This window comes from Paroedura picta, chromosome 6 (genome assembly GCF_049243985.1).
Source record: "Paroedura picta isolate Pp20150507F chromosome 6, Ppicta_v3.0, whole genome shotgun sequence".
Classification (NCBI taxonomy): Eukaryota; Metazoa; Chordata; class Lepidosauria; order Squamata; family Gekkonidae; genus Paroedura; species Paroedura picta.
In genome coordinates this window covers 110,769,734-110,796,463 of record NC_135374.1, presented here as the reverse complement: position 1 = coordinate 110,796,463, position 26,730 = coordinate 110,769,734, and the positions used below count along the sequence as shown (strand labels likewise).

Sequence of the window (26,730 nt, the reverse complement as noted above, 5' to 3'; positions counted from 1 at the left end):
TTAATTGATGTTTTATATGGGTTGTTTTGTTTACTACAGAATTTGCCTCTCAACAAAAATCAAGACATGTGTCCTAGGGGAACACAGAGCATGTCAAGCATGTGCAATTTTTCTGATAGAAAACAAATACATTAATACCTCTGAAGTTCATAAATATGTCAAATACAATAATTTTATATGTTAACTACATCACAGAAGATGCATTGGTGTTATTAAATCAGTAAAACTGAGTCTCAACTCTTCAATGACGGAGGTTCTGAGACCAAGAGAGGAAGCAGGCCTACCCAACCTGGACTGAGTGCAACTATGAGTAGCTCAGTCAGGAACCTGGGTGTGATGCTTGATGCCTTCCTCTCCATAGAGGGACAGGTCACAAGAGTAGCGAGGTAGGCCTTCTACCACCTATGCCAAGCCACTAACGCCTTACTTGGCCCCAGAACACCTAGCTACAGTGATCCATGTGAAGGTCACCTCTAGACTAGATTTCTGCAGCTTGCTTTACACACACCTACCCTTATCTTTGATCCAGAAACAGCAACTGGTTCAGAATGCTGCAGCCAGGATTCTCACCAATACACCATGGAGATTCCACATGTGGCCTGTACTTCAACAACACAGCTGGCTTCCAGTCAAATTCCAGATCAGGCTTAAAGTTTTGGTAATCACCTTCAAGGCCATACGCAGTCTGGGCCTAGTGTACTTTAGAGACCGTCTCTCTGCCTATACGCCCAAAAGAGCCCTACACTCAACTACCACCAACTGGCTGGTGATCCCTGGCCCTAAAGAAGCACTTCGGGCTTCAACCTTTTCTGTCCTGGCCCCCACCTGGTGGAACAAGTTCCCTGAAGAGATCAAGGCCCTGCCTGAACTCCCATAATTCCACAGGGCCTGCCTCCACCAGGCATTTGGTTGAGACTGACCAACCCAACAACATCCGCTGGTCCCTCCCCCAGACACCCCCCTCCATGACCTAAAACAAACTGATTTCCCTAGAGGTTCAGATTCAAGTTGTTCTTACTAAATTTGTTGTTCAACTGAATCTTCTATTTAATATTTTGTTAAATTTTTGTGATTGCTGTTTATGTGTTGCAATTGTGATGTATGCCCCCAACGTTTCATGTAAACCTCCCTGAGCCTTATGAGAGGGCGGTATAGAAATCCAAGAAATTAATAAAATATTGCATACATTTCAGTTTCCCCCCAAATTTCCATTTCTCCCCAACAAAGGGGGAATAACGTCCCACCCACCCTCCCTTTGAAATTTCTGGGAATTTTGAATCTCTAGAAGTGAGCCAAAAACTTAAGCCAAAAAGGTCTGCATGGCTTAAACATTTTATTTTACAAAGGCCAAAGGTGACCTCATGTGTCAAGGAATCAAACAGACAAGCCAATTGATAGGATAACTTAGTCTGAGCAAGCCTTTCTTTGTCCCCCTTCTTCTTGAAAGACTGACCTACCAAAAACAATGTCATTAAAATGGGCCTTGCCGTCGTCGCCAGGATTACTTAATCTGATATCCTGAGTTACTAGCCACCATAAGCAAGGTTTTAGGCTTTGCCTTGCTTTATGCTATTTACAGGATAGCAATGAGCTTATTAAGGAAATCGGAGTTTACTCTAAAGCTGGCTTCACATGATAACAGCTCTGGTGGAGCTTAGGCCACAAAGCAGAAGGAGAGCACCAGTTGCAAAGGAAGTCATTCTTGCTGCAACAATAGCAGAGGAGGGGGGACATTTATGGGAGGCTAGATAATTGTGTAGTAGGTCAGCTAATTTACTGTATTTTGAAATCTGCTGTGATGAAAGCACGGCATCCTTCTGTGTCCCCGTAATGGAAATGCAGACAAACCACAGGAGGGTGCCTCAATGACTTCTCAGAATGACAACAAGCTCGTCCTCTAACCGAGCAAGGGCAGGGAAGATTCTAGACCATGAACATTATAATCACATTGACCTTGAAGTTCCTCATTTCACCAGTGCTGTTAGTGGTTAGAACAGCTTTTTTGCCATTGAGAAACCCCTGGAACGTTCTTCAGGCTTCAAGAAACCCCAGAAGTGAAGCGATGGCAAAGAATATGGTTGGGAAGCATAGCTGTATACATGGCCATCCAGGGCCCCTCCCCTTCCCCTCCAGGCCCATCACTGGCCAGATTGGGATTGGGGGGGGGGTGACAACATGACCATGTATCAACAACTTTTAAAAATATATTTAAAACAATTATCTCCCACCCATTCCAGGGCTGTCAAGGAACCCCAGGGTTTCACAAACCCCTGGTTGAAAAACCTTGGGTTAGAGTGTCAGACTACGGAATAGGAGACCCAGGTTCAAATCCCAGCAAGAAGCTTGCTGGATGACCTTGGGCCAGCCACACACTCTCAGCATTAATACTTCACAGCATTGTTGTGTGAATAAAATGGGGATGAGGAGAATTACCATATTTGCCGTCGTATAAGACAACTGGGTGTAAAAGACGACCCCCCAACATTTCCACTCAAAATATAGAGTTTGTTACATTACTTTACAGTACTATGGGCCACTATGGGCAGCTATGTCTATCCCAACTGAAGTGCATCCGGCGTATAGGACGACCCCCCCCCCCCACTTGGAGGCATGTTTTTCAGGGGGGGAAAGTGACTACGCCAGCAAATACTCTATGTGTATGCAGTTTTAGATCTCCAGCAAAGAAAAAAGCATGATGTGGATGAAGTAAATTACATGTGTAAATAGTGAAGTTTTGGTTAGAAGTTTCTAGAGAAAAATGTTTGTATCTGAATTAAGTAGCGACCAAATAATTTAGAGGTGTAGTTGATTTAAAAGCTAGTACTCTGTATATTGTTATCTCTCTATATATATTCCAGTGTTTTACTATTGAATCTAGTAATGATACCAATAAGGGCATTCTTATCTTATCTTATGATCAAGACCATCTGAGGAGCTTGACTTCACCTTGTTACTTGCTAGTATTTTAATACAATGTTAGTAGTAATGGTGCTACGATCTAGCGTGAATTATGCCTTCCCTTCACAAAGGAATTAAAAAATTTACTGACATATTTATGTTTCAAAGCAAACATAAATAAAACAAAACATCTTTGGCAAATGAAGCAAGGTTCTTCCTGTTACATCGAACTAAAATTATGCTTTTGTTTGCTGTAGCAATTCAAGAGATCAGATAAAACTAAGTGCGAACAAAGCATGTCTAACTTTCCTGAAGTACCACATTATGTTTGGCAGAGTAATTTTTAATGTTTATAGTGTTAAAGGCAGTTTGACTCTTACAAAACATAGGAAAGAACCCAACACAGCTTCTCCTATTTTATTTTAGGTTTCTCAATTTCATCTTGTAACAGAAAGCAGATTCCCCCCCCATCAAACAAATTCAGTAGAGAGATCACACAGTCCCACCCAAGATGCATCTTCATTTTCAAGCCTCTACTGGATACTGCCCACACATTTCAAATGTTTATATACTATCCCTAAGGCTAGACACTTGCTTTAAAACAGATGAAATACCCCTAGATATAGGACTCAATGTTCATACAGTGAATGTGTAGGAAATATAACACTTAATCATTTAAAAAGTAAGATCAAGTGCACTGTCCAGTTGCAACCAGCTCTACTTCATGGGGTCTTCAAGGTAAGAAGTGTTTAGAGGTTAGGGATGTAGCCCAGTGTCAGATCATCTGCTTGGCATGCTAAGGGTCCCAGGTTCAATCCCCAGTTTCTACAGTTAAAAGGATTAAACCAAACTTTCTCAACAGAATTTTGTGAAACCGTGGGGTTTCTTGATGCCCTGGAAGGAATTTCTGAATGGGTGCGAGTTAATTTTTAATATATTTTTTAATTGGTTAAACATTTATTGGGTGATATGACGATATATAGTCATATTGACCTGCCCCCCTCCCAAAATGGCCAATGATACATCTGGAGTAATATGGAGTAACGACCGAATGAAGCTTAAGTCCACTGGCATCCTTCAAGACCAACCAAGTTTTATTCAAAGTATAAGCTTTCATGTGCACATTTCTCCAAGATGTGGAAATGGATGTTACCGGCCCATACATACAGGAAGAGGGTGAACAAAATAAATATCAAAATCTTATCTGGAACTACAAAATGAGAGTCCAGTAACACCTTTAAGACCAACAAAGATTTATTCAAGGCGTGAGCTTTCGAGTGCAAGCACTCTTCCTCAGACTAATGAATTACCATCAAAACAGTGGAAATATAAAGCAAAACGTAATTCTGTTAAATTAGTAAACTGTGTCACAACAGCACTAATTTAACAGAATTAGCTTCTGCTATATATTTCCACTGTTATGATGGTAGTTCATTAGTCTGAGGAACAGTGCTTGCACTCGAAAGCTCACGCCTTGAATAAATCTTTGTTGGTCTTAAAGGTACTGCTGGACTCTGATTCTGTTGTGCTACTTCTGACCAACACGGCTATCCACTTGAATCTATCCTTATTTGGAACTGTAAAGCAACCAAAAAGAAATGTAATGAACAGTAGAATGTAAAGTAATCTAAAATGGTAGATTAGAATATATTTCTCCGGTCTGGGGACAGAGGAAATATAGTGCACAGCTAACCGCACCACCTCACAGAAAGTGATCCTGCACAGTCTTATTTATGTATTAATTTATTTATATTATATTATAAGATTTGATTTATATCCTGCCACTCCCACATGGTGGTTCATGGCAGGTCAAAATCATCTTACATAAACTTCATCATAAAAGCATAAAATCTTAACCCCAGATAAAACCAGGCAACCCCCCCCTCCCAGGCTGCGACCAAACTCCTTCTTCCCACTCACAGACTTGTTAAAAGCACACCTCAGGTTGCCTCCATATCTGAAAGGCGACAGTGTGTGATAGCAGGGTCTCCGTTAATTACTTGCATCATTCCACGGATAAGTAGGGTACATCTGCCCATCAACCTGCGATTCTGATATATTTATTTCCTTCACAATGTTTCCCCACCCCAAGAAACAAATGGTGACCATATAAACTAAGCTTGTTATTCCAGTTTGGTCCTTCGACCTGTTAAAACGCCTTTTATCATGCTAATGCTAATTTGCTACTTACCTTCTACCAATATGTATGGACTGGTAACTTCCTTTCAATGTATCTGAAGAAGTGTGTATGCACAGGAGAGCTTGTACCCAGAATTAAACTTGGTTGGTCTTAAAGGGGCCACTGGACTCAAATCTTTGCTCTGCTGCTTCAGACCAACACGCACACACCTGAATCTTATCTTCAGGAAATGACAATCTGAGGTGGGGGAAGAAAAAAAAAAAGAACGATAACCCAAGCAGGAAATGTTGTAATAACGGATAACTTTTAACCTTAAAGCAGGGGTAGTCAAACTGCGGCCCTCCAGATGTCCATGGACAACAATTCCCAGGAGCCCCCCAGCATTCGCTGGCAGGGGCTCCTGGGAATTGTAGTCCATGGACATCTGGAGGGCCGCAGTTTGACTACCCCTGCCTTAAAGCAATCAGGAAAACACCCAATCCAGCTGCAACAACATTTCCAGGTGTCATATATAACCGTGTTTTTAGCCACAGGACTGACTAAGGAGGAAACACTTCTGTGCTAGGGTTGAGCGCTCCGGCGCGCTCCGGTTGCTAGGCCGAAGACTGACACCCAAGGTGACAAGCACTACAGTGCGGAGGGGAGAGGGGGCACCACAGAGCTTACCACCTCAGGCGTTAGTGCTCGCCCAAGCGCACCAGAGCGCTCAACCCTGGACCTGACATTGCCAAACCAGTTAGGAACAGTTGTCATAGTACACTGTTCAAATACATGAAAAAATGGCTCAAAAAATAAATCATACCTGTCCACATTTGATTTCTGTCAGAGGAAACTTCTTTAATAGCAAAAGGATAAGTGGAAAACAAATCAAAAGATGGAGGGAACAGCTCTCTTCAGGATGTTTTCAATTTATGTAAATCCATAATAATTTAAATTTATACTACAGATTAGGAAAAAGGACCATTAAAAATTACCAAAATAACAACTGCGTGGTTCATGAAAGGAATCAAGGAAGCCATATAAGGTAGAAAGGCCTTCTTATGAGTGTACGGCCTTGCGAAGAAGAAGAAGTTCTTATATGGCACTTATATGGTTCTTATATGCCACTTTTCTCTACCCAAAGGAGGCTCAAAGCAGCTTACAGTCACCTTCCCTTTCCTCTCCCCACAACAGACACTCTGTGAGGGAGGTGAGGCTGAGAGCCCTGATATTACTGAAGAAGAAGAGTTGGTTCTTATATGTCGTTTTTCTCTACCCAAAGGAGTCTCAAAGCAGCTTACAATCACCTTCCCTTTCCTCTCCCCACAACAGACACCCTGTGAGGTGGGTGAGGCTGAGAGAGCCCTGATATCACTGCCCGGTCAGAACAGTTTTATCAGTGCTGGGGTGAGCCCAAGGTCACCCAGCTGGCTGCAGGTGGGGGAGTGCAGAATCGAACCTGGCTTGCCAGATTAGAAGTCCGCACTCCTAACCACTACACCAAACAAGTAATAACAGCATATAAAATGTATGAAAATCTTCCTGATCTCTAAACTGTTAGTGAACTCCAGTTTGAAATGTCCTACCGCAGACCAAATTAAGTGGCAAAAATATGTAATCTGCTAGTAAGGCAAATGGAACAAAACCGCCCAGAACTGTTAAGAATAGGAGGTATAAAAATCCAAATAAATAAATAATCAAGCAGCATTTTGCTGAAGATGAGATTGAGCCAAACAATGAGAAATATCTCAAGAATGGAAACCAGCCAGGGACATGGATCGGTTACTAAAAAGAAAGGCATGAAAGGATTATTGAAGGAAGACACGAAGGTTGCAGAGAAGCTGAATAAACTATTCACGTTTAACAGGAGATGTCCGGGATTGAACCTGTGATGGGACCTTCTGCATGCCGAGCAAATGCTCAACCACAAAGCAATAGCCCCTCCCCTTGGAAGATTGGGGGACACTACATTGGAACTGCTGTTTTCTGAATCAGTGCCTGAAGAACAGATTCAAGGGGAGAGGACAAGCGATGAAGGTAACTAATTAATTAAAACTGTCACAAGATCCAGATGGCTTGCATACAAGAATTCTTAAAGAACTCAAATCCAAAATGGTAAAGAATTTCTCACAACCACGCTGATCCTCTTGCATTTTTACCCTTTCTTTTCTTCAAAGAGATCAGCCAAGGTAGGTTAGGATGAGACAGAAGAGCTTGTTAGTAAGGGAACTGGAAAGCTAATTTATTAAAAAGGACACTTAGAGAGAGAACTGGAGAACCGCATGTCAAGTAGCATCCAATCCATGTGAGCTGGTGGGAAATATTATTATAAAAAGGAGTGTTGAACAACCCTAGTCTTCTGTTGGTCAAGAGAGAGGGTGGGAGATCCTCCACACTTCTGCTCTTACAGCAGTCATATTCTGCATCTCATGAATCCCAGCAAAGCCTGGATGGGGGAGCACCAGAAGAATCTTTTCACCCTCTTGCATCAGCAGATAAGTTGGTGGTATCAGCAGAAAAACTGGTGAATTATTAAACCCACAGCCATGAACTACTGAAGAAGAATCTTCATGGTTTCTGCAAAAGGAAGATTTGCTTCACTAACAGAGCTGTCTAAGTTCTGCAGGGCCTGCAAGACAGAGCTCTTCCACCAGGGATTTGGTTGAGGCCGGAGGGGGGGGGGGTGTTTTTTGACCAGAGTTCAGTCAGGGGTCCCATCCTAACTGAACATCCCTGTAATATAATAACAACTAATGCTGATTTGTTTGGCTGGACTTAGTAGATTGTGTTGGGATAGCTTGTTTCTGCCATCTTGTGTGTCGCTGTATGTATTGTTACTGTTTTAATGGGGTTTTTATGGGGTAATTGCTTATGGTTTTAATTGTTAGCCGCCTCGAGGTGACAAAAGTTGTGAGAGGTGGAATATAAATCCAAGTATAAATAAAAATAAATAATCTTTGGGAGTCCTTCAAGAGTGTTCACAAGCATGTGGATCAGAGGGATGCAGAATTTCCCAAGGAAACCTTTGGCAAAACCTCTTGCCCAAAGCAACTAGGATAGTTTATCAGTTACTGAATAACAAAACAGGTCCTCCCACTGATAACTAACTGGGTCCTCCCACTGATAACTAAGCAACAAGAAGCAGAAGGCAGAAGTAAACAACTTTCACAATGCAGATAAGTAGAAGTTAAGCAGTGGACTCCAATGTGTGGTTATTAGGATCAGAGACATTTAATTTGCACATAAATTATCTCGAATTAAGAGCAATGCAGCAGCCAAGTTACAGTCAACACCAAAATATAAAGGATGGTGCAACGCAAATAGGTTTGTGAAGAGTTTCAGCAGGATCTCTCCAAACTGGATAAATGTGCAAAAACATGGTGAATTAGGCTGAATCTGAGTAAACAGACACACAATGGGGGAAAAACTGAATGACTTAAACAGGAAATAGATACATGGACATGGTGGATAATGGAATGCTGACTCTGTGTATAGTGCTGGTGATAAAGGCATATTCTGTGCTAAGGATTATTAGGAAAATCAAAGAAAACAAAAAAGCAAGTGTCATAATGTCGCTGCTGAGCTGCATTTGGAATATGATGTATAGTTCTGGTCACTGTGTCACAAAAAGAATATTGTAGAGCAAGAAAGGGTAGAAAGTAGGGCAACTAAAATGCTCAGTTTTATTTATTCATTTATTACATTTATATATGCCGCCCTCCCCGGAGGCTCAAGGAGGTTCACATGGAACATAGGAACAGGAACAATTCAGAGAAGTCATTGATCATAGAACAATGGAACAATAAATGGTAAACAATAAGAACAATAAATTCAGAACTAGAACAGACTGATGGACCCATGAATGTTTGGTACAGGCATTAGGATCAGTTTCATGGGAGGGAGGCTCAGGGGCCCAGTGGATAAAATATCCATGTTGGAATGTTAGAACTAGTGGATAAAGTATATGGAATTCTGACCATACCAGGCAAGTTTCAGATTATGGCATTGCAACAAATATCATTACTTGTTGAAAAATATAATTTATTATACTAATGCTAGACATAAATATCTATATAAAACATCCTGTTTCAAATTCAGATCATGAAAATACAACCACCTTTATAAGAATCCTTATTTATATACATACAGATCTATATGTCTGTAATCTCCGGAGTCACAGGACTTAATGTATTTAAGAGCTTAATGCATTTATTAAGAAACAGAATCCCTCTTTCCACAAAACAGAATACTGTAATTCTTTGGAATCCAGAATGGCTAATATACTCTGGTATAAAAACAAAGTATACAGACCGTTCTACGTACCACACTTCTAGGTCCAGCTGATTAGAATGGAAGGTATTTAAGCAAGTAATCACCTGTCCCATTCAAATAAATGGGATTTAGTTTAGACTGCATTATCATGGCCCTAGATCAGGGGTAGTCAAACTGCAGCCCTCCAGATGGCGAATGCTGGCAAGGGCTCCTGGGAATTGTAGTCCATGGACATCTGGAGGGCCGCAGTTTGACTACCCCTGCCCTAGATTCTACACAGCACTAAAGCAGCAACATGTCAAATTTCTGACGCCTTTTCAAATAAACCAGTATACACCTGGAACAATATAATCAGATTCCAGTAGACTACCTATTTGAATATACACCTGGGACATTCAATATTACCATCACATTTTTCTTTGATGTGCAGATGACTGAACTACTGATATTTGACTACCTGTCCCCAATCAGAAAAGAACTACATTCACATGAACAAAGAAACCACAAAACATATGTAGAGTTTGTTGAGGGCAGTGTGCCTTAGTTCAATACTAGGCATAGAAGTAATTTATTTAGAGGAGTACATATAGAGAAGTTCACATCTTTTTGAATTTGTATGAAAAAATCCTAGCCTTGTCCTGTACTCTACAGGTAAAGTATTCCTTTCTCTTGCGGTCGAACAAGACACCCTAGGAAAGGCTTACTAACTTAGTAAGAAAAGGAAAGGAAATCATCAAAGGGGCTCTAACTAGAGATGTCAGTCCCCAAGTGGGACCTGGGGATCTCCTGGAATTATTGCTCATTGCCAGATTGAAGAGATCAATTCCCCTGGAGGAAATGGCTGCTTTGGAGGGTGGACTCCATAGCATTATAATCTACTGTGGTCCCTCCCCGAAGTAAATCCCACCCATTCCCAGCTACACCCCCAAAGGCTCCAGGTATCTCCCAACTGAGAGCTGGCAATCTTAGTTCTAACCCCATCTCATGCCTGGGGCCGGCCCACCCATCTACGATTCTAGGCAGTCTAGACAACAATGCCCCATAAGAGGAGAACTGATGTGCTGCACAAAATTACTAACAGAGCAAATAGCTGTTGGCAACTCAAGCAAAAGGACAATTCGACACAGGAATGCAACTCCCACACATTGGTATGAAGCCTCTTTGGCCCTGACTGATTATTCCTTCCCAAACCAGAGTAAAATCCTCCCACACTACCCCCACCCCTCAATATTGTGCTTGATCTCTCTCTCATCTCCTCAAAAGAACATTTGGACTTGTACAGGGCAAAATAAACCTAAGCTGAATATGGGAATCAAAATCTTCCACTCAATCTGATTTTTTTGTTGTTGTTGTTAAAAGTTCAGATTGAGTTGTGGTTATAGAGAGCTGGTAGTTAATACACACAGCTACAAACAGGGCCTTCATATTACTTTACTGTATGGCAGGGGTAGCCAAACTGCGGCCCTCCAGATGTCCATGGACTACAATTCCCATGTGCCCCTGCCAGCAAATGCTGGCAGGGGCTCATGGGAATTGTAGTCCATGGACATCTGGAGGGCTGCAGTTTGACTACCCCTGCTGTATGGTATGCAGGGACGATAACAGACAGTGACTGATAAGTGTTGTGGGTTTTCCGGGCTGCGTGACCATGGTCTGGTAGGTTTAGTCCCTGATGTTTTACCAGTAACTGTGGCTGGTGCTTTGGGATGGAGAGAGTCCCGTTTTGCCATGTTCTACCTCTGAAGATGCCAGCCGGAGTTACTGGCAAAGTGTCAGGGACTAAGACCACGGCCACACAACCCAGAAAACCTACAACCACCAGTTGACTCTGGCTGTGAAAGCCTGCGACAATTCAGTGGCTGATAAACAAAAACATTTCCTAGTTAAATGGATATGCCCAGACATATTTAAGTTAAAATACAATTACTAATGTTACTCAAATAGTGTTTAGATATAGCTGGACTACTTTTAAATGGGCATGTTTGTTTTCTTAATACATTACAACAGCGGTCCCCAACCCCCGGTCCGGGGACCGGTGCCGGTCTGCAGATCAGTTGGTACCGGTCCGTGACTCCTCCTTGTCCTCCTTCCTGGCTGCTGCCTCGGGGGCTGCCCTGTCACTGCCGCCGGCGTAGCTTTGGTGCTCTCCATCGGCCGCCATGGCTGGGGCTCCCCCTTGGCATGGCACTGTGCAGCAGCACCCCCAGCGGACAGCGGGAAAGCAAGTGGAGCAAGGACTCAGGTGGCGGCGATATCCCTTGGCAAAAAGAGGCCCATCTGGGCCTCAGTAAAATTGTCAAGTGTTGACTGGTCCCCGGTAAAAAAAAAAAAGGTGGGGGAGAACTGCAATACAACCTACAAAGAGGCCATGATCCAGAGGACTGCTCCTTGTTCGCAAGAAATCCTCTTCCTTTTTGTCCGTTGACAGCATACTTACATGATGCTGGACAGGATGTTTCAGGGGGAAAAATTTTTTAAACTGTAGTGCATTGCAATGAGCCCTTTGTTAAGGGGGTTCTGTGAAATTTGACAATTTTACAAAGGCACAAAATTAGGCCACGATGACAGCAAACAAAATCAAAATTAACCTCCCGGGCACCTTTCCCGATCATTCAGAAGATATATTCACTTGTTAGAGCCATTTCCATCCACATATGACCCAAAAAACAAAAGACAGGGCAGATTAACATGATGCACAAAAAAGTTTACACAGGCTAAAATCCATGAGTGTGTACAGACGCTCTCCAGAAAGACCTATCAGAAATGGGTCACCCTGAGATCACAAAGGCAGAGCCGGGTCATAAATCCCAGAATAAACAAATAAATGACATTCTCAAAAAATGTTGTTGCTAACTGCAGTAATGCTGCAGTGTGTACAAGCAACAGCTGAATCTTTCCTTAAAGTGCGTTCCTAAAAACTAAACAAACCGCTATTCTTGCTTTCCTATACTGGTTTCTCTAGTAACATTTAAATACTAATTCCCAGTGTAATTCTGAAAACATCCTGCCAGTTGAAGCATAGGTTACTTCAAGTTGTTGTTGTTAGGTGTGAAGTCGTGTCTGACCCATCGTGACCCCATGGACAATGATCCTCCAGGCCTTCCTGTCCTCTACCATTCCCCGGAGTCCATTTAACCTTACACCTACTGCTTCAGTCACTCCATCCAGCCACCTCATTCTCTGTCGTCCCCTTCTTCTTTTGCCCTCAATCGCTCCCAGAATTAGGCTCTTCTCCAGGGAGTCCTTCCTTCTCATGAGGTGGCCAAAGTATTTGTGGCCAAATTACTTCAAGTACGGAACCCCTTAGACCAGGGGTAGTCAACTTGTGACAGGAGCTCATGGAAATTGTAGTCCATGGACATCTGGAGGACCACAGGTTGACTACCCCTGCTTAGACCCTTCTGTAGAAGAAATATTTACAGAGCACCACAAACTAGGCCCAGTTCATTCCTTATGATGATTTTTTTTCAGTATAGTGCAGTATTGGGGGGGGGGGGATACAAGTTCTGACCCCCAAAAAACTAAAATTTCCATTTGAATTCAATGAATGCCAGAGACAGCAAAATGAGCTACACATTCTCCTTTTCTAAGTCCGTCCTTCATCCTAAAAGCAGCTTCCCCCCCCCACGAGAGTATTTATCACAAATCTCTGCTGCTTGCCACTAGTTCTTATCAACTAAGCCAACACTTTTCAGCACGATAGGAGCACCATTTGGAAAGCCATCCCTGCTCGATAAATTATCGTAGTGACTGTGTGTTCTCATTAAAAATGGATACAGATCAGATATCTGCAGTAACTATTACTAGCCCAGCCCCCCCCCCTGATTTAATGTAGACTCCAGAGTGATGCCAAGTTTGAAAATGGCAAGGGGAGGGGAGAGATTTCAAACAGATCCCAGTATAAGATTCTCTAGAATACATTTTAATAGCGACAGATATATAAGAAACAGACAGCTATTTTATGTCACTACAGAGTTTTGCTGAAAACCGCCACGTTCCGCTTGCAGTCATTTAGCAAGCCAAATATTTTAATTCCATGATCTCCCTTCCCTTTACATCTACTGTAAAGTCCTTTAATTTCCCCCTCCAAGGCCCAAAGTTCTCCAGATATATTTGGACAAGTAATACTTTTTAGAAGGCCCATGGCTCCCTTTCCCTTTACCTAAAATTTGGCACAGGTGTCTTTTCTTTTAAAATGGGAGACTGAACCATCCTTGAGATCGGTAAGCAGGGAGGGAACAATCTGAATTGCCTGGAGACAGATCTGCTTAAACAATGAACAAGCTCCCCTACACGGATCCTTTGTGCACGGGAGAAATCTCATTGCCTTGACTCCCCTAAGCCTCACATATGGTATGCACCACACAGCAGCAAACTCTTTAAACATTCAGGAAAAGAAAAACAGCCACCTACCTACCTTGTGCAGCTCTGTCTATCAGGCTCTCTCATCACGCCAGAGAAACCTCCCAATGTAGCACCAGCCTTATCTTTTTGATTGCATCATAGTGACGGGGAAAGTCTCCTGTGGAACAATTATTGCTGCTTGTTTGCTCCCGCCTCACTGCAAACACTGTATTGCCTCATCTGGGGATTTTCCTTTAGATGATGAAGCACAGACAGCCTGAACTCTGTCCGTGAGCGACTGCAGCCCTTCCTTCTAGCGAAATCCCTCCCAGAATACTGTAACCAATCACGCCAAGGTTCAGCGGCTCTACTGGTCTTAAACTGGTTGGGAAGCCGTGATTGACACGGCGGGAGGGCTTGCCTAAATGTACAAAAACAATACGTCCATGCCAGTGAAAGAGGGATCTCCCTCTCCCTGGAAAATGGTGTTTCTGGGAAGGTAAAACGACACCTACAAAATACCCCAGATATTTAAGACCGACGATGCAATCCGATGCTGAAGCACTGATTCGCTGGTGGGGAGATTTTAGACAGCTTTAAAAGGAGACCCAGGAGGGCAGGCATAGTCTGAGGGAAATAACAGATGTTTTCAACCTGGAATAGCGATCCAAATGCAAAACACTAGTGATTTTTCTCAGAAGCAGCCCGGTAGTGCTAATGGGTCTACTCTGGGCTGTGCAGACAGCCGTTAACAAGACATTCTCTGTGGATGTGAAGAGATTAATATGCATGAGTTCATCAAAATATTTTTCTAAAAAGTGTGCCCAAGATTATTCAGATGAATTCAAGCCACAAGTTGCTGTGGTAATTGCATTTCAGCCTGAGTGATATATACGTGCATTAATGCTACAGAAAGGTCACATTTCCAACTCCTATCCTTTATTTCATCTCCAAATTTTAAAACCAATCATATTTTAGGGAGCCCGTTTTGTGTGCATGAAATAATAGCATAAAGAGAGGGAGGCATTGGTAGGAGCTGAGTTTTCAAATAGTGTTCAGTACGGAACACTATTGTAGATCTGGAAATAAAACATTTGGACCACTGCCACGGTGTCCTTCAAAATGTGCAGGTTATTCTTATTTATACAAGATATACTTTATCCTAGGCTCAAAGCAGTACAGCAAGGACATTAAAACACACAACAGCCCTTCTCAGCATGTACTACAGTCCACTGGAGTTCAAGGGTTTGCATTCGTCCCCAGTACATCTTGTCAAAATTTGCTTGCTCAAAACAACCTGAACAAAAAAAAAAAAAAAACTATATATTTGCTGGCAAACATGGATTTGCATATTGTGTGAAATGGCCCTGACTGACATGAAAGAGTCGGGCATCACTGGCATATTTATTCCAGTCCATTCCTGTAATCTTACCTGATGGTTTTATGTAAACTGGACAAGAATGGACACTGCTCTTAGTGAATGTCCCGGGACATAATCAGCACCAACTACTCTTTTCCTGACGAGTGTCATACATCAACTATCAAAAGTGTCTGACAGGATGCTGATAAAATTAATCCTATTAATACTCTGCAGTGAAGATTATTGGTCAAACTCCCAAGCACAGTTATAACATCACTCAAACCTGTTGGAAAACTAGACTAGCTAACATCCAGAAAGTTTTTGAAGCCACCCAGGGAGGGAGGGGCCATGGCTCAGTGGCAGAGTATCCGCTTGGCATGCAGAAGGTCCCAGGCTCAGTCCCCAGAAGCTCCAGTTAAAAGGACCAGGCAGTAGGTGATGTGGAAGACTTCTGTTTGAGACCCTCGAAAGCCACTGCCAGACAATACTGAACTTGATAGACCAAAAGTCTGATTCAGTAGAAGGCAGATTCATGAATGACACTCAAGCTCTTTGTCATCATAGAATCACGGAAGGGAGTTCCAGGGTCATCTAGTCCAACCCTCTGCAGAATGCAGGAAATTCGTCACTACCTGCGCACCTGCAGTGACCCCCAATTCCAGAAGAAGAAGAGTTGGTTCTTATATGCCACTTTTCTGTACCTGAAGGAGTCTCAAATTGGCTTACAGTCGTCTTCCCTTTCCTCTCCCCACAACAGACACCCTGTGAGGTGGGTGAGAGAGCCCTGATATCACTGCTCGGTCAGAACAGCTTTATCAGCGCCGTGGCGAGCCCAAGGTCACCCAGCTGGCTGCATGTGGGGGAGCATAGAATCAAACCCAGCATGCCAGATTTGAAGTCTGCACTCATAACCACTATACCAAACTGGCTCTCCATGCCCAAATTATGTCCCCCCCCCCCCACACACACACACACACCGAAATCCCTGGCCTGTCTGGCCTGGAGGAAATCATGAAAAGAAAGACAATAAAAGGTCCAGCAAGCACACTTCTTTAGTTAAGGGCCTATGGATTAAGCATGCCCACCACATTGGATGCAATGTTATAGCTATTCAACACCATTAACCGGGAGTGTTGATAAGGAGCAATTCTTATTGGAACAAAAACATTTGTATTGTATTTTTCTGATTTGTTCACAGCAGACTGCATCGAGAAAAACACAGAAATTTCCCACAAACACCCCCCAAAAAAAATATTTCAAGTAACAAACACCCCCCCCAAAAAAATATTTCAAGTAAATTACCAGGTATCAAACCAGTAACGATCTACAGATCACAGCCACAATTAAGAAACAAAACGAAATTAACCAGAGACAAACGATAATTTAACCTCAAACGGTACAATCCTAACCAAGTGCAGTCCTGACAAAGGGAGCTTTGACTCTTGAAAACTCATACCCCGAAAATCTTTGTTGGGTCTCTTAATGCAGTGGTCCCTAACCCCTGGTCCGGGGACCGGGACCAGTCCATGGATCAGTCAGTACCAGGCCACGGCTCCTCCTCATCCTCCTCCCTGGCTGCTGCCTTGGGGGCTGCCCTGCCACTCTGCCACCAGCTCACCTCTGTTGCTCTCCAGCGGCCACCATGGCTGGGGCTCCCCCTCAGCGTGGCGCTGCGCAGCTATTGCTGGCAGTGCCCCCAGCAGGCGGCGGGATGTCAGGGGTGCCAGAGGGAAAGCATGTGGAGCAGGGGCTTAGGCGGCGGCGACATCCCTTGGCAAAAGACTACCCCCCCCCCCAAGCTTCAGTAAAATTGTCAAGCGTTGACCCCAGTGATAAAAAGGTTGGGGATCATTGTCTTAAGGTGCTCCTGGACTCCACACTAACAGTCCTACTGCAGACCAACAAAGCTATTCTCTGAAACTATCTTCCTTCAGAGGTACCACCTCATAGAGTGGAAATCCATCTTAACTGACAGGTATCTGATGAAGGGAGCTCTGATTCTTGAAACCTTATACTTCCCATATCTCGGTGGTCTCTCTTAAGGTGCTACTGGACGCAAACAGTAACTGTTGCACACTCTTCGGCATTGGCCTGTACTACTAACACAGGCTGTTGATGGTTCCTATTACACCAGTGGTAGGCACACCGTGAAACTCTCACTCACACTCCTGAGCTATTTTGAGCGCTCTACCACTGGAACATGTTTCTCCCTCCGGTTTTTACGTTTTCCCTCAAAGGCTGCATCCTCTTCCGCGCCCAACCACTCACTTTTAAAGAGTCGTCTGTCTCTCTCCCTGCAGCAGGGCTATTTCCGGCAGAAGTCTTAAGTCTGCTAGTTTTCATTAAGGCAGAACAGAGATATCTCTGTTGGTGAATGCTGATACAGTGTGGACAGCCAAGAGCAGTATCCCTGCAGGGCCCACACAGGCCTAGGTCTCCAATCCTACACCTATATTCACTGTGAAGTAAGTCTCAGGGAGTTCCCTGGGGCGAAATCCCAGGAGAGTGTTAGCTTCTGTCCCTCCTCCCAACTACCAGTCTGAACAAGCCTGACTGTGAAATAGCTCAACATTCATCTGTGTATTGAAAAAGACAAGCTTTGCATAACTTTTAGTCAATAGCAGCTTAGAAATTAACAAGCATTTCAGGAAATATGCTTTTAAGAGACAAAGCCCTCTTCCTCAGACACAACAGAAGTGTAAAACAGATTAAACAAACTTCTATTTGTTATTTTAAAAGACTCTGTGTGGCCATTTTAAAAACAGATACACATTCAGCTGCTAAACTGTGATTCTAAAAAAAATACAAAATAGGATACACAATGTATTGCAGTTGTCCAAACGATAAAAGATCCACCATGTAAAAACCACATAAATAAGAATTTATACAATATAGAGAAATGCACAAACAATTTATATGATATAGAGAAAAGCACAAACAAACCTAGGAATACTACAAAGACATTACGTAGCTGTAGGAATGACCCTGGAAATTCAACAAAAACTTTTACTATACAGGTGCCCAGAGGCCTGTAGATAAGGTTCATATCCTAATGAGTTTCCTCATAGTTTAATTGCAGAGTAACAACTTCTAAACATATACAAGACTGAGAGGAAGGTTTTTGTCGGAGTTCATTACAGAAGCACACGAGCACAACACAGAATTTGCCATTTCCTTGTTTGGATTTCCATTTTCCAGTGGCATTCCTACAGGCACTTAATGCCTTTGTAGTATTACTAGGTTTGTTTGTGCTTCTAAAGCACTGGATGAATTATTTCTCTATATTGTATACATTCTTACTTAGCTGTGCTGTCTTTTCACAGTGGATCTTTTTGAGTTTGCAAAACTGAGATTCTATGGAAGTATAACTATAAAATGTCAATATGGGAGCACTGAGATCAGTTGTAACAGAAATGTAGACTCTACTGTGTCTAACGAAAAGTGCTTTGAATCTCGAGAGTGCATTCCCTAAAACTCTTGTCGATTTCTAAGTCACTACTGTACTCAAATCTAACTGCTCTGCTGCAGGCCAGAACGGCTGCCCTCTGAAACTATTTGCATGGCTTTGGGACAACCTGGAACAACTCCACTGAATGGCACCTTGATAACAACCTTCCCCCACAACCCCCCTCATGGCACAGTACCTAAATCATAGTATGGTGCTGATTCCATGAGGTGTAAAATACCTCTTGCTGTAGGGGAAGGATCTGTGCCCAAGGAAGATAATAATGCACCTCTGCCAGGAGTCAGGTTTGGACTCTCACCTGCAAACAGTATCTAATTATCAGAGCACTGGTAAGGTAACAGCATTTAGAAATGGGATACTAGGATTACGAAGGGTTTCCTGCCTCTTCAGGTTGAAATCCAGGTGTTGGTTCCAAAGCCCAAGCCTCCCTCTCAGCCTGAAGGTATGAGGCAGTATTAACATGCAACAGTTTATTAAATCAATAAAGAGGTGATATGCAAGACTGACATAGGCCTTTTGTTTTATTGTGCAAAAACTTCAACCCTCCTACACACAAGCAATGGGACATTTCTGACTAAAGCTGTCAAGTTCGGATTATTAAGTAAGGTGAAGTGTGACATCGAGTCACAACCAAGTCATGATAATCCCATGAAATCCCACCTCACAAGGTGTTTAAGGCAAAAGGTGAGCAGAGCTGGGCCTATTCTGCACACAGGGGTAGTCAAACTGCAACCCTCCAGATGTCCTGCCAGCAAATGCTGGCAGAGACTCATGGGAATTGTAGTCCATGGACATCTGGACGGCCGCAGTTTGACTACCCCATAATGCACTTTTAAAGTAGATTTCCGCACAGGAAAATCTGGCTGTCAAAGCACATTGAAAGTACATTATCCTATGTGTGCGGAATGGGCCCTGGTTTCCCATTGCCTTCCTCTGTACAATAGCCTCACTGCTTCTTAGTGGTTTCTCAGACACTCTGGGGGGAGGGCGAAAGACCCTCTTCCCTTAAGCATCTGACACACGTGTCATTCAGAGATACCAGCAAAGAAAAATGTTAATGTGTGTGGAAAGAACTCCTCACTGGACATTTTCTTTTGCCAATGGATAGGGTGTGTTTGTGGTTTTAAAAACTCAGTGAGAAACCTGGGAATGTGTGCAAAAATAGCAAAGCTATTAGGTTAGGACTGTATGGAGAGCATTACTAGATCAAATTAAGGATCTACCTATTCCAGCTTCCTGCTCCCCCAGGGCGGCCAAACAGATGCCTCCAGGAAGGCCACAGCTCTCCCCTGCCGCTGTTGACAAAACACTTTTTTCCTTAGCTGACATTTAAAATGTTGCACTCAGTTCAGTGTTGAGCACTATAAATTTTCACCTTTGCATTCTACAAAACTGACACAACTACATCACTCTAAACTGAGGCATTTTAAATTAAGCGACATCATGGCCGTGCATTCACTTATTTTTGCAAATTTTAAGTTGCCATTCGTCTAATATTTTTTTGTATCCCACTGAATTCCATGAGATTTCCCAAAAGCGCTCAAAGCTTCCAGAGATTATTAGCACATTTAGGCTTATGGTTGACAGTTGAAGTCCTTAGCATATTTATTCAGAGGCAACTCCTCAAATTCTATGGGATGTATTCCCAAGCAAAGGGGATGCAGAATACAGACCGAAGTACATTCAGTTCAACTCAATAGGACTTAATTTCAGTGCCTACCAGCTACTCAACTTTCTGGGTTATATTTCTCTCACATCGTAACACCAGTTCGAGGGCTCCCATACTGGCCTGTTTAACAGTCACACTTGCACAGAATTGCAGTTTGTCAGTTAAAGGTGTATCAAGTTTTAGAATGGTCACACAGAGGCTTTTAAAATAATATGCAAAAGTTTGTTTCACGTGTTGAAAACTGCAGGGGGAGGGGAAAGTTTTAATCCTTTTTCTTTCACAATCTCACGCAAGCAGCAATTTTGTGCTAGACAAATCAAAGAGAGCTTTGCTGTTCTGCCCAACTCGACAAAGGGGATAGAGTCAGAGAAACTGAGGACCAAGCCCTACAAGGAAAGGCTGGGAGACTTGGGAAAGTTCAGCCTGGCAAAGAGGAGGCTGAGAGGGGACATGATTTCTCTCTTTAAGTATTTGAAATGTTGTCACTTGGAGGAGGGCAGGGAGCAGTTCCCGTAGGCAGCAGAGGATAGGATCCCCAGTAATGGGTTTAAACTAAGTGTAGAATGGTACTGGCTAGATATCAGGAAAACAAATTTCAGTCAGAGTAGTTAAGCAGTGGAATCGACTATCTAAGGAGGTAGTTAGCTTCCCCTCACTGACAGTCTTCAAGCAGTGGCTGGACAGATATTTATCCTGCATGCTTTAAGCTGATCCTGCGTTGAGCAGGGGGTTGGACTAGATGGCTTTTATGGCCCCTTCCAACTCTATGATTCTATGATTCTAAACATGCTTTTGTCTGTATCTGCCTTTCTCATTGAGAAACCCCTGAAATATTCTTCAGGCATTTGTTGCCTGCAACTCTACTGTGCTTGACTACATCGGAGCTGGGCCCTAAGACCTGCAGACCACCATAGAGAGCCGATATGGTGTAGTGGTTAATGCTGAACTGATATCTGGTAGACCTGTGGTAACTCGTCACTGGGTGACTTTGGGTCAGTCTAACCTACCTCACAGGGTTATTGTGAGAATAAAACAGAGGAGGGAAGAACAATAAACCAAATAAATAAATAAATAAAATGTAAGCCACTTTAGGCCCCCATGGGGAAGAAAAGTGGAGTACACAAAAATTTAAAAGTAATAATAATTATTTTTCCACTGACTCCAATGGAAGATGGTTTGCATTCATGCAGTCTGGCCTTAGATATATTTATTCAGGTGGTCTGAAGCAGCAGAATACAGTTTGAGTCCAGTGTCACCTTTAAGGCCAATACAGTTTTATTCTGGGCGTTAAATCCATGGGTACAGAGGTGGACACAGACACCAGCAGTGATCTGAGCTCTTTATTAGGACCCCAGCATGGCACAAGAAGTACGGAACTGAACCAAGACTGCTACCACCCTCAAAGAATGGCTCTTCCCGCCAGTGAGTGCTTTGGGTCAGTTTCACTTTAAAGGGACTGAATCCGGCTGCGCATTGATTGGTCAATTATACTCTGCCTTGGAGCTCAAGCTCATCAGCAGGTCTTAGAGACACAACACTGGGTCTCAGCTTTCATATCTGAAGTGTGCCTGCACATGGAAGCTTATACCCAGAATTACACTTGGTTGGTCTCAAAGATGCCACTGGACTCAGACTTTGTTCTGAACTTAGGTATATTTAGCCTAAAGAGTGATGCAAATGTGGCAGCAGCCAAAACTGCAATTCTGCAGTTTTTAGTAGTATAGTATCTGTGGGATTCTCTGCACGATTTTTTATTTATCTACTTTTACCCTGTCTTTCTTCCCAAAGAGGATCCAAGATGGCTTACATTGCCCTCATCCATTTCAGGCTCACAGGAACCCCACAAGGCAGATTCAAATGAGTAGCCATGCTGGTCTGAAGAAGCACAAAAAAAAATCAGTCCACACCTTGAATAAATCTTTGTTGGTCTTAAAGGTGCAACTGGATTCCGATTTTATTGTCCCATAAGGCAGGTTAGGCTTAGTGTGTGACTGGCCTATAGTCACTCAGTGTGTGAATTTGAACTTGGTCCACATCTAGTCCATCCCAAAAACCTGCCTAGCATTGCTAGGAGCATCTGAGAAAGTGCCCCCCCTCCAGGCAACCTTAGTGAGAAAAGCCTAGTTCTCAATGTGATTCCTTTGCGTCACACCTTGTAGTTGATTTGACCTTTTTCCCCTTCAAAAGAGTTTTGCCAGGGACAGCAGACAGAAGGAATGGCAAGCACAGCCTCCATATTGAATATGGATCGAGCTCTCCCCATGGTCCTTCCCATACCCATTTCCCCAGCTGGCGGGAGCTCCAGAAGTGCAGGAGAAAGTTCCCAAGGAATCCAGACGGTGGTATACCTTACAGCCAAGTTGCAGTTTTTCTTTTTCCTTGTTAGAAAAACTCCGCTCAGCTCTCAGCTGCAGCCGACCAAAAGCCCCAGGTCGCCAGATTGCTGAGTTAACAGAACGATGAATCAGCACTGAACCGAACGTAATCGAGAGCAGGTCGTTCGCTTTCCACACGTTTCAAGCAGCAGCGAGCGAGCGAGGCGATCCCAAGCAGCAGGCAAGCGAGTTGCGTTCCTTCCCCGTTACACGCCAACGCGCGTAATCTTTTCTCGATTTATATATATAAAGAACTGACGTCAACAAGCGAGCCTCCCTGCAACTAAACCCCGAAAGCGGTTTAAACGACTTGGGGGGGGGGGGGCTGTCTGGATTCATACGTTCTCGGGCACTGCGCTACGGGCATCATAACCCCCCCCCCCTCTAGCTCTGGCTTTGCGTGTCTCGGGCAGGCGCCAGCGCCGTTCTCCTGCGACTCCCTGTTGCAGGGAAGGAGAGGCGGCGCTCTCCGGCCCTTCTCCCCAAGAGCTGGAGGTTCGTGGGACGCGGCGCCCCGTCCGAGAGGAGCGGAAAGAGGGGCAAGCAGCCGGTGGGGCTCTCCGCTCCCCCACCACCCCGAGCGTGCAAGCGAGCGGCGCCCCCCGGCTGGGATGGCCGCTGGCTTCAGTCCCCCCGCGCCGCCCTGCTTCTCGACGGCGGAGGAAGCGCTGCGCCCGACCAGGGAGGGAAGGAGGGAAGAGAGGGGGGGGGGTTCCGGGCGGCGTGCCCTCCCCGGCGGGCCAGGAGTTCTCGCCGCATGCCCCCCCCCCGACCAGCGCCTGGAGGCTCCCCGGGGCGGCCGGCCCCGCCGCTCGCTCCTTCGCTCGGCCCCGACGCGCGCCCCCCGCCGGGCCCCTCTCCCCCTCGCCCTCCTGCTCCTCGGCGCGCCCCACCCGGGCCGGGCCTCTCCCCGACGGGCAGGGGGTCCCTGGGATGGGCGGCGGCGGCGGGCGGGCTCTCACCTGCTGGGGCCCGCGCTGGTGGGGCTCGGCGGGAAGGCGGCAGCAACTTGGCCGCTCTGCTGGCGCGGCCGCGGGGGACAGGCTGGGCCGGCTCCTCCCCGAAGGGCTGGACCTCCGCGGCGGGCGGGCGGGAGGGAGGACGGACGGCGCCTCCTCCTCTCTCTCTCTCTGGCTGCTGCTGCTGCTGCTGCTGCTGCTCACAGTGGCAGGGGCCGCCCAGGAGCGGCGGCGCGGCGCGAACCAGGCCCGGCGTCTTCCCCTGCGGCGGAGGCGGTGCTGCCGCCGCTCGCCTCCCCGCCGCCCATCCCCGCTCGCCGCGGCAGACCTTGCCTCGGGGCGCGCGCGCGAACACACGCGCACGCACTCTCCGGCGCGCCCCCGGGCCTCCTTCGGGCGCGTCCACGGGCCCTGCGCGCCGAGGGGAGCGACGTGTCGGCGAGTCCCGGGCGGAGAGGCTGGAGGGGAAGCGGCGGCGGCCGCGGTGCTTGGGCGGGCGGGCGGATGGATGCCTCGTGCCTGCGCCTCGGGGCGCACTTCGCACGGGACGGGCGGCGAGGAAAGCTGCGGAGCGGAGCAGGGTCGGCGCTGCCTAGGATTTGGATGGGAGGCCGGGAGGAAAGCCCGGAGAGTGCCGAGGGGTCGCTTGGTGGTGGAGACTTTAGATTTTGCTCCCCGCGGGGGACCCAGCGCGGCTCGCCCATGTCCTCTCGTCCTCTCCAGGCTCCCTGCGACAGCCTCGTGAGGCAGACCAGGCTGAACAAGCGTAGGGGGGATTCCTGGGGGGCTTCTGGATGCCGGTCCGGGACTCGGGCGCCCACCGCATTGGAGCTTTCTTTTCAAGAGGGGCATGAATCATCTCTTAAACCCTGGAGGGGGAAAGAGAAAAGAGCAAGAGCCCAGGAGCCCCATAGCAACTAGCAAAAAACTGTGGCAGGCAATGAGCTTTCCTGAGTCACTTCTCACTTCTTCAGATGCCTGACCAAATGAGTAGTCATGCAGGAAAGCTCATCCCGGCAACACATTTTGTTTGTTTTTAAGGTGCTCCGGGAATCTTGCTTTTATTCTACTGCTACAGACTGATGAACTCGGCTACCCATCTTGATGCAGGGGAAACGTCCGCTCTCTGAGAGGCAGTATTTTCAGAAGAACCAACAGCACTGGGATGGGGAGAGCTTGCTTCAGACATCACATGATGATGTACTTTGCATTCCCTCCCCCCTTTAAGGCATTTAGGCCGGTACTTGATCTTGAGATTGACTCTGAAGCATACATAACCAACATTCACTCTGACAATTATAATTCAAGAAAAACTGCATTTTTTTTTAATGTGGAACACATCTTCTGGCGCGCCCCCTGGGATAGAAATGGGTACAGACGTGATGTCCATAGCCCCACTTCAGAGAGCACGCCAGAAAATGTGCAGAGGCACCTGTGCAGAGGAGGACGCAGCTGAGGTGTCGGCTGCAAAGCCAGCAGAGGCAGGGCCTCTATATCTGTCTGGGGCTGCTATGCCACCCCTGAAGCTAGCCAGGGCTGCTCTGTCACCACAGCTCCTGGTTCCCAGGCCTGCCCTGCTCTCCACAGAGTGGGACAGGTGTGGGAGGCGGGGAGATGCCATGGCTGCCAGCAGAGGGTTGAAGAATTATTGCAACAGGTAAGAAGAGGGGATGGGGGTGGACCAGGAAAGAGTGGTAGGTAGGAGAGGAAAGGTGTGGGGGGTGATGGATTGAGGGGAGGGACCAGGAAGGGCAGGTAGGTGGGAGAGGCAAGGGGGAGTTGGGGAAAGGATTGAGGGGGGACCAGGAAGTACAGGTAGGTGGGAGAGCCAAGAGGGGAGAGAGAGAGAGAGAGAGAGTGTCAGTGAGGGGGGCAGGATCATGGAGTCCCACAGCAGGTATTTGTTCCACATAACCTGTGATCGTCAGACTCTCATGAGTCATCAAGTCACAGTTGACATGGCAACCTTATAGGTTTATAAGGCAAGACCTGGTTTGCCATTATTTGCCTCTACATAGCATCCCTGGGCTTCTTTAGTGGTCTCCCCTCCAACTACTAACCAGGATTATCCCTGCTTAGTTTCTGAGAAGAAAAGTTGTTCTTGATATCCTGCTTTTCACTACCTTCCCTTCCACTCCCCACAACACTTAAATACTAACCAGGATTATTCCTGCTTCATTTCTGAGAAGAGTTGGTTTTCACTACACAAATGCTTCTCAAAGTGGCTTACAATTGCCTTCCCTTTATCTCCCCACAACATTTAAGGTATTGTAGTATGACACAGTTGTCATCATCATGCCATCCATTGGATTCTAGACATACCATTGTTTCCGTTCAGGCTGTGGCCCACACTGTTAAATGAAGAAACGTATGCTGCTTTCTTTAAAAAAAGATTACCAAGAAATCTTACTTGTTTTAAGGACCTGCCTGGATAACAAACAGTTACTTCTTTGTGGCAAATTATCTGTTTATTTATTTTCTTAGATTTTTATACTGCCCCCTCATATGGCCCAGGGTGGTTTACGTGGAATGACGTGGGCTACATAGAACATCATATTAAGTAACAGTCACAACACATCATATCAGTAACAATTCTAACAATAAATATAATTAATTCATTGAACAATTCCAATAGAACAACCCCTGGGGAGATCAGAATCATTCAGATTTTGGATGGCTTCAGAGGAACCGGATTTTTTTGGTCAGATTAACCTCAATCTTTGTATACTTTATATACAAAGTTACCTCATTCCTGTGGCCTGTTCACCTCATAAGTCCTAAACCTGATTCCCAACTGACCATTTCCCCTCAAAGTTAAATAAAACACTTTATTAGTTTGATTCACCATCAGCCTCTTGTGTGCTGCTTATCAAACCAGGACAACAAGGTTTTTAGTCTCTCCCTTTGGTTCTGTAGGCTGGGTCAGCCTTTACCAATATATGTTCAAACGATTGGGTGGAATAGCCAGTAAGTAGTTTTTAAAAGGGAAAACTGCTTAGCTAAGAACAAGATAAAAGGAAATGGTGTGAGGGAAGGTGAAAATGTCACAAGTCCTGGTTTGTTATGCAGAGGCAGGCAATGGCAAACCACCTCTGAACATCTCTTGCCTTTAAAAGCCCCTTTGGGGTCATCGTAAGTTTGCTGTGACTTAACTGCTTTCCCCAACTTCTCTGATAGCATGCTACCAAACTTGCATCTCTCCACTACCCATTTTTTAAAGTATTGCTTAGAAGCTATAGATGCATTTTCTTGCAAGGAAAGAAAAATT

General features: G+C 45.2%; 1 protein-coding gene across 12 annotated transcripts in view; it reads right to left on the bottom strand.

Annotated features, from left to right (window-relative positions):
- MBNL2 (muscleblind like splicing regulator 2) overlaps positions 1–23,774 on the bottom strand; it is an 89,458-nt gene extending 65,684 nt beyond the window's left edge. For 5 of the 12 annotated variants that reach the window (XM_077343912.1, XM_077343904.1, XM_077343914.1 and 2 more), the window contains exon 1: positions 23,466–23,771. The gene's annotated coding sequence lies outside the window, so the exon portion shown is untranslated. Of the gene's footprint in view, positions 1–5,089; positions 5,276–13,702; positions 13,922–23,465 lie in introns of those variants that run through there. The other 7 variants (XM_077343908.1, XM_077343909.1, XM_077343906.1 and 4 more) reach the window with 5 other exon arrangements.
- Positions 23,775–26,730: the final 2,956 nt, after the last annotated feature.